Source organism: Myiozetetes cayanensis, unplaced genomic scaffold (genome assembly GCF_022539395.1).
Source record: "Myiozetetes cayanensis isolate MyiCay16 unplaced genomic scaffold, myiCay2020 scf1305, whole genome shotgun sequence".
In the NCBI taxonomy this organism is placed as follows: domain Eukaryota; kingdom Metazoa; phylum Chordata; class Aves; order Passeriformes; family Tyrannidae; genus Myiozetetes; species Myiozetetes cayanensis.
This window is the reverse complement of record NW_026086944.1, coordinates 1-10,319: the sequence shown is the minus strand read 5'-3', so window position 1 is coordinate 10,319 and position 10,319 is coordinate 1. Positions and strand designations below refer to the sequence as shown.

At 69.6% G+C, this 10,319-nt stretch overlaps 1 pseudogene; it reads left to right on the top strand.

Moving 5' to 3' along the window:
- The first annotated feature begins 39 nt into the window (after positions 1 to 39).
- On the top strand, positions 40 to 10,279 carry LOC126636529 (nuclear factor 1 X-type-like; annotated as a pseudogene).
- Positions 10,280 to 10,319: the final 40 nt, after the last annotated feature.

Here is a 10,319-nt window from a genome sequence, read left to right as displayed (position 1 = left end):
TGACAGGGATGAGGACAGGGATGAGGATGGGGACAATGCCCCCACGGGACACGGGACACGTCCTGTCCCCACCGGGGGCTCCTCCGCCACCCCCCCGGCCTCTGCCCCAGCACCATCCCTGTTCCCCCCCCCTCCCCCGCTGTCGTGCAGGATGAGTTCCACCCCTTCATCGAGGCGCTGCTGCCCCACGTCCGGGCCTTCTCCTACACCTGGTTCAACCTCCAGGCCCGCAAGCGCAAGTACTTCAAGAAGCACGAGAAGAGGATGTCCAAGGAGGAGGAGCGCGCCGTCAAGGACGAGCTGCTGGGCGAGAAGCCGGAGGTCAAGCAGAAGTGGGCCTCGCGCCTCCTGGGCCAAGCTGCGCAAGGACATCCGGGCCCGAGTGCCGCGAGGACTCTCGTGCTCTCCCGTCACCGGCAAGAAGGCGCCGTGCTAGGCGTCCTCTCCAACCCCGACCAGAAGGGCAAGATCCGCCGCATCGACTGCCTGCGCCAGGCCGACAAGGTGTGGCGGCTGGACCTGGTGATGGTCATCCTGTTCAAGGGCGTCCCGCTGGAGAGCACGGACGGCGAGCGCCTGGCCAAGGCGCCGCAGTGCGCCAGCCCCCGGGCTGTGCAGCAGCCCCACCACATCGGCGCTACCATCAAGGAGCTCGACCTCTACCTGGCCTACTGGCCCACGCGCCAGGTGAGGGTGGGGGTGGTAAAAAGGGGGCTTTGGGGGCTGTTTGTGGTGATTGAGGGGGCCTCCTCGCCCGGCTGGCACAAAGCGGCGCTCGGGTGCCAACGCGCCCGCCGTGCCACGTGCCGAGCCGGGCGCTGCCGGCGCGGGGGGTGCGGTGGCACCGGGGCTGGGGGAGGCTGGGTGGGCACGGCAAGGGGGTGGGGGCCATGCCAGTGACCCCCGCCCGCTTCCCTGTGCCCGTGGGGTGGGAGGCACCCACACGTGCGTGAGGGGCTTTCGGGGGCTGAGGGTCACGCGCGTGTGCACACACGGAACTGGGGAGGGGGTCACTCACGTGTGTGCACATGGGGATTGGGGTGGACATGTATGTGCCCCCCTCACATGTGTGCACACAGAGCCGGGGGTCACACACGGTGTGTGTGTGCACAGATGATGGCTGGGGGTCACACGTGTAAGGGGGGCACACGCGGCAGGGGGTCACGCCCAGGTATGTTTTGTGTGTGTGTGTTGTGTGTGGGACTGGGGAGGGGGCATCCCCAGCCCATCCTCCTGGCACCCACCTCTGTGGGAAGGGGTGGATTTTGGGGCCGGATCAGCAGATCTGGGGTCGCCTCTCCACCCGCCGCCTCCCGGGCACCGAGGGCGCAGCACGAGGCCTGTCCGAGGTTCAGCCCCCTCAACAACAAATTCCCACAGGGGGTCCTGCGCCCTCACGTCCCCCAGCCCCCTCTGCCACAACACCCCCTCCTCAGGCCCAGCTGGCGGGGCTCGAATCCCCCAACGCTTCTCCCCACCCGGCGCCGCCAAAATGGCTCCCGGTTGGCACCGTGCCCCCACGCGCGGCACGAGGAGGCCCCCGCCGGCAGCCCCGGCCCGCAGACCCCCCTCCCCACCTCCAGCACCGCCACCGCTCCCCCAGCTCCCAGCGACGCCCCTCCCCACGGAGGGACCCCCCGTGCCCAACCGTGGGGGTTTGGGGGCTCGGTGCCAACCCCCTGCCGTAAGATGGCGGCGCTTGTTGGCACCCGGAAGGTCTCTGCGGCACCGCGGCCTCGCCGCCGCGGGACCCTCGTGCCAGGGGACCCCACCCCCCTCCCGGCCCGGCCAGGCCACCGGGACCCCCGGTCGAGGGTATCACCCACCCCCCCAAAAAAACTCCTGGCCTGGCACCCCCCTCATCCCACCCCCACTCCATGACCTGCCCCTGGCACGTGGGGGCATGTGAGGTCTCCTTCACCGCTGGGGTCTGTAGGACCCTGGGGGACACACGAGGGTGGGGGCCATGGGGGTTCAAGGGGGTCGGTGCTCTCGGGGGTGCAGCCACAGAGCTGCGGGGGGTCCTTGGGGGTCCAGGGGGCTCCAGGAGTTCTCACTGCCCCCGGCCCCCAGGCTGGCTGGGTAGGGGGACGCAGTGCGGGGGGCACTCCGGGGGTCCGGGCTCAGCTGCCCGGCAGCACCAGCCCCCTGCCAGGGCTGGGGGACACGGAGGGGGGGCCATAAAGCGAGGCGGGGGAGTGGGCTGAGGTGGGAGGAGGGGGCACAGGGACCCCACCCCCAGAGGGTCTGGGGGCCAGGGCAGGACCCGGCTCGAGGCAGGGAGGGGTCAGGGGGTGCCACGCGCCGCCACGTGTGTGCCCCCCCAGGCCGAGGTCGTGACCCGGCACGTGGCCCAGTGACCCTGACTCCCCTCCCCCGCGGGTGACACGGCAGGGTCACCACAGGGCGTGTGGGGTTTGGAGAGGGGGGTCCCACTTCCCCTCGAGCCTTGACGGGGGTCACACAGCCCTGGGGGTGGCAGGAGGCGGGGGGTCCCAGACGTCCTACCCGGGGCACAAGGAGGGAGGGGTGACCCCTATTCCCTGGGTGACACGGGGAGGGGGTCCCCGGTGTCGGGGGCAGATGGGGGGAGGGGGATGCAGGGGGTGCTGAGGTGGGGCGGGGGCCCAGCTGTCCGGGAGCCCCCTCGGGGCGCAGACAATGGGCGCTTTGTTGGCGCTGCCCGCTGGCGGGGGCCAGCGCATTCCTGGCCCCCGGCCCGGCCCCACGGCGGCCCCTGAGCCCCCTCACCCTCAGCCCGGCCCGGCCCCCTGCCAGCCCTGACCCCCCCGAGCGCCGGCTGTGCCTCCCCAGCCCCCAGCCCCAACAACATCACCCGGGCAGGGGGCGCGGGGTCCCTGGGGACACACCCCAACCCTGGGTGCTGCCGGGGTGATGGGGGTTCCCGGACGCGGGGGTTGTGGGGCTGCGGGCTCTGGCGAGGTCCCTGCGGGCGTTCACCTCGAACGACCCCGCGGGAACAACGAGCCCCTTCAGCGGCCCGGGCTGCCTCTCCCCAAACCCCCAGCGCTTCGGGGGACCCCTGATCGGGGGACACCCAGGGTGGGGGGACATGTCCGTGTCCGGGTTTGACCCCGTGTGTGTCTCCCCCAGATTCGGGACAATCTGACAGCTCAAACCCCAGGGAGACGCCGACATCAAACCACTGCCCAACGGTGAGTGACCCCCGGGACCCCCTGTGACCCCCAGTGCCCCCTCAGTGTCCCCAGTGTCCCCAATGCCCCTCCAGTGCACCCCAGTGCCCTCCTGGTGTCCCCAGTGCTCTCCCTCTAGCATCCTCAGTGCACCCCCAGTGTCCTCCAGTGTCCCCTGGAATGTCCTCAGTGCCCCTCAGTGTCCCCAGTGCCCCTCTCAGCATCCCCAGTGTCCCCAGTGCTCCCCTCAGCATCCTCAGTGTCCCCAGTGCCCCCTCAGTGTCCCCTAGTGCCCCCAGTGCACCCCCAGTGTCCTCCAGTATCCCCTGCAATGTCCTCAGTGCCTCTCCAGTGTCCCCCCAGTGTGTGTGTCCCCTTGCTGTCCCCTCATCACCTCCCCGTGTCCTCCTTCTGTCCCGTGACCCCTCAGCCCTCCCGTGACTCCCCGTGTCCCCTCTGTGTCCCCAGGTCACCTGACCTTCCAGGACTGTTTCAGTGACGTCAGGTGTGGAACGTGACGGAGTTGGTGAGGGTGTCCCAGAGTAAGTGGGGACACAGGGAGTGACACGGGGGTGACACGGGGGTGACACGGGGGGTGACACAGGGGGTGACACAGGTGGGGGTGACACAGGTGGGGGGTGACACAGGGGTGACACAGGTGGGGGGTGACACGGGGGTGACACAGGGGGTGACACAGGGGTGACACAGGTGGGGGTGACACGGGGGGACACGGTGGGGGTGACACGGGGTGACACGTGGGGACACGTGGGGTGACACGGGAGGTGACACGGGAGGTGACACGGGGGTGACACGGAGGGGGTGACACGGGGGTGACACGGGGGTGACACGGGGGTGACACGGGGGGTGACACGGGGAGTGACACGGGGGTGACACGGGGGTGACACGGGGGGTGACACAGGTGGGGGGTGACACAAGGATGGGGAAGGCAGCACAGAGTGACATCGAGAGGGGGTGCTGTGGGGAGCACACACGGGGGTGGCTCGGGGAGGGGAGGAGAGGTGTGACCCTGGGTGTGCCCCCACGTGCCCCCTGTGTGTCCCCTCCCCCCAGCCCCTGTGGCGACGGCGTCGGGCCCCAACTTCTCGCTGGCCGACCTGGAGAGCCCGGGGGGCTACTACAACATCAGCCCTGTCGCCCTCGGCCGCCGGCCCCTGGGACCCCCCACTGCCAGGTACTGACACCCCAAAACCCCTGGGACCCCCACTGCCAGGTACAGGCACCCCAAATCCGTGGGACCCCCACTGCCAGGTACAGGCACCCCCCAAACCCCTGGGACCCCCCACTGCCAGGTACAGGCACCCCCAAACCCCTGGGACCCCCACTGCCAGGTACAGGCACCCCCCAAATCCCTGGGACCCCCAACCCCTGGGACCCCCACTGCCAGGTACAGGCACCCCCTAAATCCGTGGGACCCCCACTGCTCAGGCACGGGCACCCCAAAACACCTGGGACCCCCCACTGCCAGGTACAGGCACCCCAAAACCCCTGGGACCCCCAAACCCCTAGGACCCCACTGCCAGGTACTGGGACCCCTAAACCCCTGGGACCCCCACTGCCAGGTACAGGCACCCCCTAAAACCCCTGGGACCCCCAAACCCTGGGACCCCCACTTCCAGGTACAGGCACCCCAAACCGCTGGGACCCCCCACTGCCAGGTACTGGGCCCCCCAAAACCCCTGGGACCCCCCAAATCCCTGGGACCCTCCCAAACCCCTGGGACCCCCCACTGCCAGGCCCGGGCACCCCCAAACCCCTGGGACCCTCACTGCCAGGACTAGGCACCCCCAAATCCCTGGGACCCCCCAACCCCTGGGACCCTCCCAAACCCCTGGGACCCCCCACTGCCAGGTACTGGGACCCCCCACTGCCAGGTACTGGGACCCCAAAACCCCTGGGACCCCCCACTGCCAGGTACAGGCACCCCAAAACCCCTGGGACCCCCAAACCCCTAGGACCCCCCACTGCCAGGTACTGGGACCCTAAACCCCTGGGACCCCCACTGCCAGGTACAGGCACTCCCCAAAACCCCTGGGACCCCAAACCCTGGGACCCCCCACTGCCAGGTCCGGGCACCCCCAAAACCCCTGGGACCCCCAAACCCCTGGGATCCCCAAAACCCTGGGACCCCCACTGCCAGGTACTGGCACCCCAAAACCCCTGGGACCCCCACTGCCAGGTACTGGCACCCCAAAACCCCTGGGACCCCCAAATCCCTGGGACCCTCCACTGCCAGGCACTGGGACCCCCAAACCCCTGGGACCCTCAAATCCCTGGGACTCTCCCAAACCCCTGGGACCCCCCACTGCCAGCTACTGGGACCCTCCACTGCCAGGTCCCCAGAGGTGACCCCCCCCTGTCCCCTAGAGGTGACCCCTCACCCCAGAGGTGACAGCCCCTGTCCCCAGAGGTGACCCCCCACCCCAGAGGTGACCCCCTGTCCCCAGAGGTGACCCCGCACCCCAGAGGTGACCCACCCTGTCCCCACAGCGGCCCGAAGCGCCCGAAGGCGCTGGACGAGGGGACCTGGAGGGTCCCAGGGACGACGTTTTCTACCCCGGGCCGGGCCGGTCCCCCGCCCCCGGCAGCAGCCAAGGACCCTGGGGGGACGTTGACACCGGTGGGTGACACCCCGGGGGATGGGGAGACACAGGGGGGACACGGGGGCACGTGGGGGAGGGCACGGGGGGCGCTCCTGGGGACGGACATGGCCATGGGGGAGGTGGGTGGGGGTCGGGAGGAGAGGACGTGGGAAGGGGGCGATGGTGGGGGGACACACGGAGTGCATGGGGGTTGGGGGACACCGTGGGGGTGGGCTGATTTGCTGCACTCTCGGGGCTGGGGAGGGGTGGATGGGAGGCAAAGGGTGGGGGTGTTCCCAGGGGGCTGCAGGGTCCTTTGCTCCCCCGCCACCCCGACCCCCGCCACCCCCAGGCCCGGCGGCGCTGAAGAAGTCGGGGAAGTTGGATTTCTGCAGCGCCCTGTCGGAGCACGGGGCCGCCCCAGAATGGCCTTCGGTCACCACCCCTGCCCGTCCTGGCCGGCGTCCGCCCCGGTGAGCCCCCCACCCCCTGGGCCCACCCTCCGCCACCTCCCATAACCCCTCCCACCTCCTCGGGGCGCCTGGGGGCTCCTGGGTGAGCCTGAGGGGGGTTTGGGGCGTGGGGTGGGAGGGGGACACCGCGCCTGGGACTGGGGGGGTCGGTGGGACATCCCCCCGGGTGGGCAGAGGAAGTGTGTGTGTGTGTGGGGGGAGTTGTGGGGTTGTCCCGGTGGTGTCCGGGGGTCCCGTGGGCGCCCGTGGCGCTGGCGCTGAGGGTCCCTGCAGGCAGCCCGCGGGCCACGGCCTCGGCGCTGCACTTCCCGTCGGGGTCCCTCCTGCCCCAGTCGAGCCCCTACTTCGCCCACCCCACCATCCGCTACCACCACGGGCAGGACTCGCTCAAGGACTTCGTGCAGTTCGTCTGCGCCGACGGCGCCGCCCAGGGCCCCCAGGTGCGGCGGGGACGGGGGGCGCGGGGGACACGCAGAAAATTTTGGGGGGTGGGGACACGGGGACAAAGTTTGGGATGCCCCCGGCGGGCGGGCACGGCAGGGACCTGCGCGCTCTCCGGGGGCGGGGCCTGGGCTTTGGAGGCGTGGTCTGGATGCAAATTAGGCGAAGTTCCGATATGCAAATTAGGTGGTGTCTCTATGCAAATGAGTTATTCAAATAGTGCGAGGGAGGGAGGGGTCTGGATGCAAATATAGCACAGGAGGCGGGGCTCGTATGCAAATGAGCCCGGGCGGCCGCGCTGGAGCCGGCAGGGCCAGGAGGGGGTGACGGGGACCCCCCCCCCATCCAACTGGGAACCCCCAATCTGGGAACCCCCAACCTGGAGATCCCCACCTGGGACACCCCCTCACCCCCCGTCTGAGGAATCCCTGCTTGGGAACCCCCGCACTGGGAAACCCCCACCTGGGGACCCTCCCCTGTGAACTTCCACCTGGGGACCCCCAGACCGGGGGTCCTCACTAGAGAACCCCCTCTATCACTTTGGGGAACCCCAGCAGGGACCCCCAACCTGGGGACCCTCCACGGAATCCCCACCCCCTCAAAGAACCCTCACCTGGGGATCCCCACTCAGGACCCCCTAGCTCAGGAAGCCCCACCTGGGGATTCCTTCACTTGGAGACCCCCATTTTAGCAGGAGCGAGGGGGCTGCAGACCCTCCCCAGAACCCCCTGTTCCCGTCCCGCCCCCCATCGCGGGGGGTCCCGGAGTCCCGTCACGCGTGTTCTCGTTGCAGCCGTGCGGGGCGCAGGGCCGGGCTGGGGCTGCGGGGCCCCTGGCCCGACTCCCTGCCCCTGCCCCCGCCGGAGCCCAAAGCCCCCAGCGGCCCTCGGGCGGAGCCCCCGCCGCACCCGTAAGTGCCCTCTGCGCCCCCCAAACCCCGAGCTCCTCCCCACCCCGGCACCCCCGGCACTCCCACGGCCCCCACGGCACCCACTGCGCCTGCAGCCGGGCCCTGGCCGTGGGGGCTGGGAGCAGGGGGGAACCGTGGAGAGGGGGAGTGGGGGGACCCAGGGGGCGCAGGGTGAGGGCACAAGGGGAGGGCAGATTTGGGGGCAGGGGGAGTGTAGGTGTGCCCAGCATTGGGGTGCAGGAGTGCCCAGGATTGGGGTGCAGGAGTGCCCAGGATTGGGGTGCCTCTGTGGGGTGCAGGTGCCCAGATTTGGGGTGCAGGAGTGCCCAGGATTGGGGTACAGGAGTGCCCACATTTGGGGTGCAGGAGTGCCCAGATGTGGGGTGCCTCTGTGGGATGCAGGTGCCCAGATTTGGGGTGCAGGAGTGCCCAGATTTGGGGTGCAGCAGTGGGGTGCAGTGGGGTGCAGGTGTGCCAAGAATTGGGGTGCAGGAGTGCACAGAATTGGGGTGCAAATGCCCAGGATTGTGGTGCAGGGGGGTGCCCAGATGTGGGGTGCAGCAGTGGGGTCCCTCAGTGGGGTTCAGATGTGCCCAGAATTGGGGTGCAGGTGTACCCAGGATTGGGGTGCAAGTGCCCAGATTTGGGGTGCAGGAGCTCCTGGATATGGGGTGCAGCAGTGGGGTTCAGATGTGCCCAGGACTGGGGTGCAGGAGTGCCCAGAATTGGAGTGCCTCTGTGAGGTGCAAGTGCTCAGATTCGGGGTGCAGGAGTGCCCAGATTTGGGGTGCAGGAGTGCCCAGGACTGGGGTGCAGGAGTGCCCAGAATTGGGGTGCCTCTGTGGGGTGCAGGTGCCCAGAACTGGGGTGCAGGAGTGCCCAGATTTGGGGTGCAGGAGTGCCCAGATGTGGGGTGCAGGTGTGCCAAGAATTGGGGTGCAGGAGCGCCCAGATTTGGGGTGCAGGAGCGCCCAGATTTGGGGTGCCTCTGTGGGGTGCAGTTGCCCAGATTTGGGGTGCAGGAGCTCCCAGATTTGGGGTGCCTCTGTGGGGTGCAGTTGCCCAGATTTGGGGTGCAGGAGCTCCCAGATTTGGGGTGCAGCAGTGGGGTGCAGGTGCCCAGATTCGGGGTGCAGGAGTGCCCAGCTGGGGGGGTGCAGCAGTGGGGTGGTGTACCCAGATTTGGGGTGCAGGAGTGCCCAGATTTCGGTGCAGGTGCCACCTGGGCACCTCGGGGCCAGCAGCAGCCGCCGCCCTGGGGTGACCTGGCACGGGGTGACCCCCCAGACCCCCGGTGGCCTCAAAGTGCCCCAGGGACAGGTGGCAGGACCCGGGGGTGCCCCAGGTGACCCCAAGGTGCCCCCCGAGCAGGTGGCAGGACCCAGGGGGTGCCCCAGGTGACCTCAAATTGCCCCCCCCAGGCAGGTGACAGGACCTGGGGGGCAGGAGGTGACAGTGGGAGGCACCCAGGTGACACTGAGGTGTCCCCGGGGTGTGAAGGTGACAGCAGGACCCAGGGGGTGACAGGGGCTGCCTGGGGGTGTCCCCAAGGTGTCCCTGGGGGGGGATAGAAGGTGGCCCAGGTGGCAGGGGCTGCCAGGGGGGTGACACAGGTGACAGGGGCTGCCGGGGGTGACACAGGTGACAGGGGGTGACACAGGTGGCAGGGGTGCCCCGTGGGGGGTGCCCCAGGTGACAGGGGGTGCCCCAGGTGGCAGGGGGTGCCGGGGGGGTGACAGAGGTGACAGAGAGTGCCCCGTGGGGGGTGCCCCAGGTGGCAGGGGGTGCCCCGTAGGGGGTGCCCCAGGTGACAGGAGGTGCCCCGGGTGGCAGGGGCTGCCGGGGGGGTGACACAGGTGACAGAGGGTGCCCCGTGGGGTGCCCCAGGTGACAGGGGTGCCCCAGGTGGCAGGGGTTGCCCCAGGTGGCAGGGGGTGCCCCGGGTGGCAGAGGAGCCCCCGCCCGGCCCGGCTGCCCGTGCATCATCACCTGCATCGCCATCGCTGTCACGGCCCCGGCGCCTCATCCCCCTCCCCCCACCCCGTCCCCCATTCCAGCCCAGCTCCTTCGCCATTTCCCCCTTTTCCCCCATTTTCCAAGGGGGTGTTGGGGGTCCCAAACCTGGACCCGCCTGTGTGCCCCCCCATCCCCCTGAGGGGACACCTGGGTGGCCCTTCCGGCTCCATCCCTATATTTTTGGGGGAGGTTTGGGGGTTCCCCACAGGTAAGTGTTGAGGGGGTGGTCGTGTCATCGTGTGGCTGTTGTGGGGTCACACACACGCGTGGGGAGGGGGTCACCCCTGTGCGTGTGCCCCTCCCCAAAAAAACCCTGGGGGCTCAGGGGTGTGACCCTTCAGGTGTGAAGGAGCCCACGGTGGGGGAAGTCGGGGGTCTCAGCCGGGTTTATCCCACCCGGGTGGGGTCTCGTGGTGGGTGGGGGTGTTGGGGGTTGACCCTCAGATGTGATGGAGCACAAAGTGGGGTGGTCTCACCCCCACCCCCTCAAGCCGGGTCTGGGGAGGGGAAGGTCAGGGCGGGGGTCGTGGGGGGTGGGTCGTTGCACACCCACGCGTCCCCCGTGGCCGTGGGGGCTGGAGCCCTCTGTCCCCGCAGCATTCGCAGCGTCAGGCGCGCCCCTCCCCCGCCTTGTCGGCCTCGGACCCCGCGGCAGGCAACTTTCTGACCCTCCCCCAGCAGCAGGTACGGCCCCTCCCCCGCCCAGGACCCCTCCCCACAAATT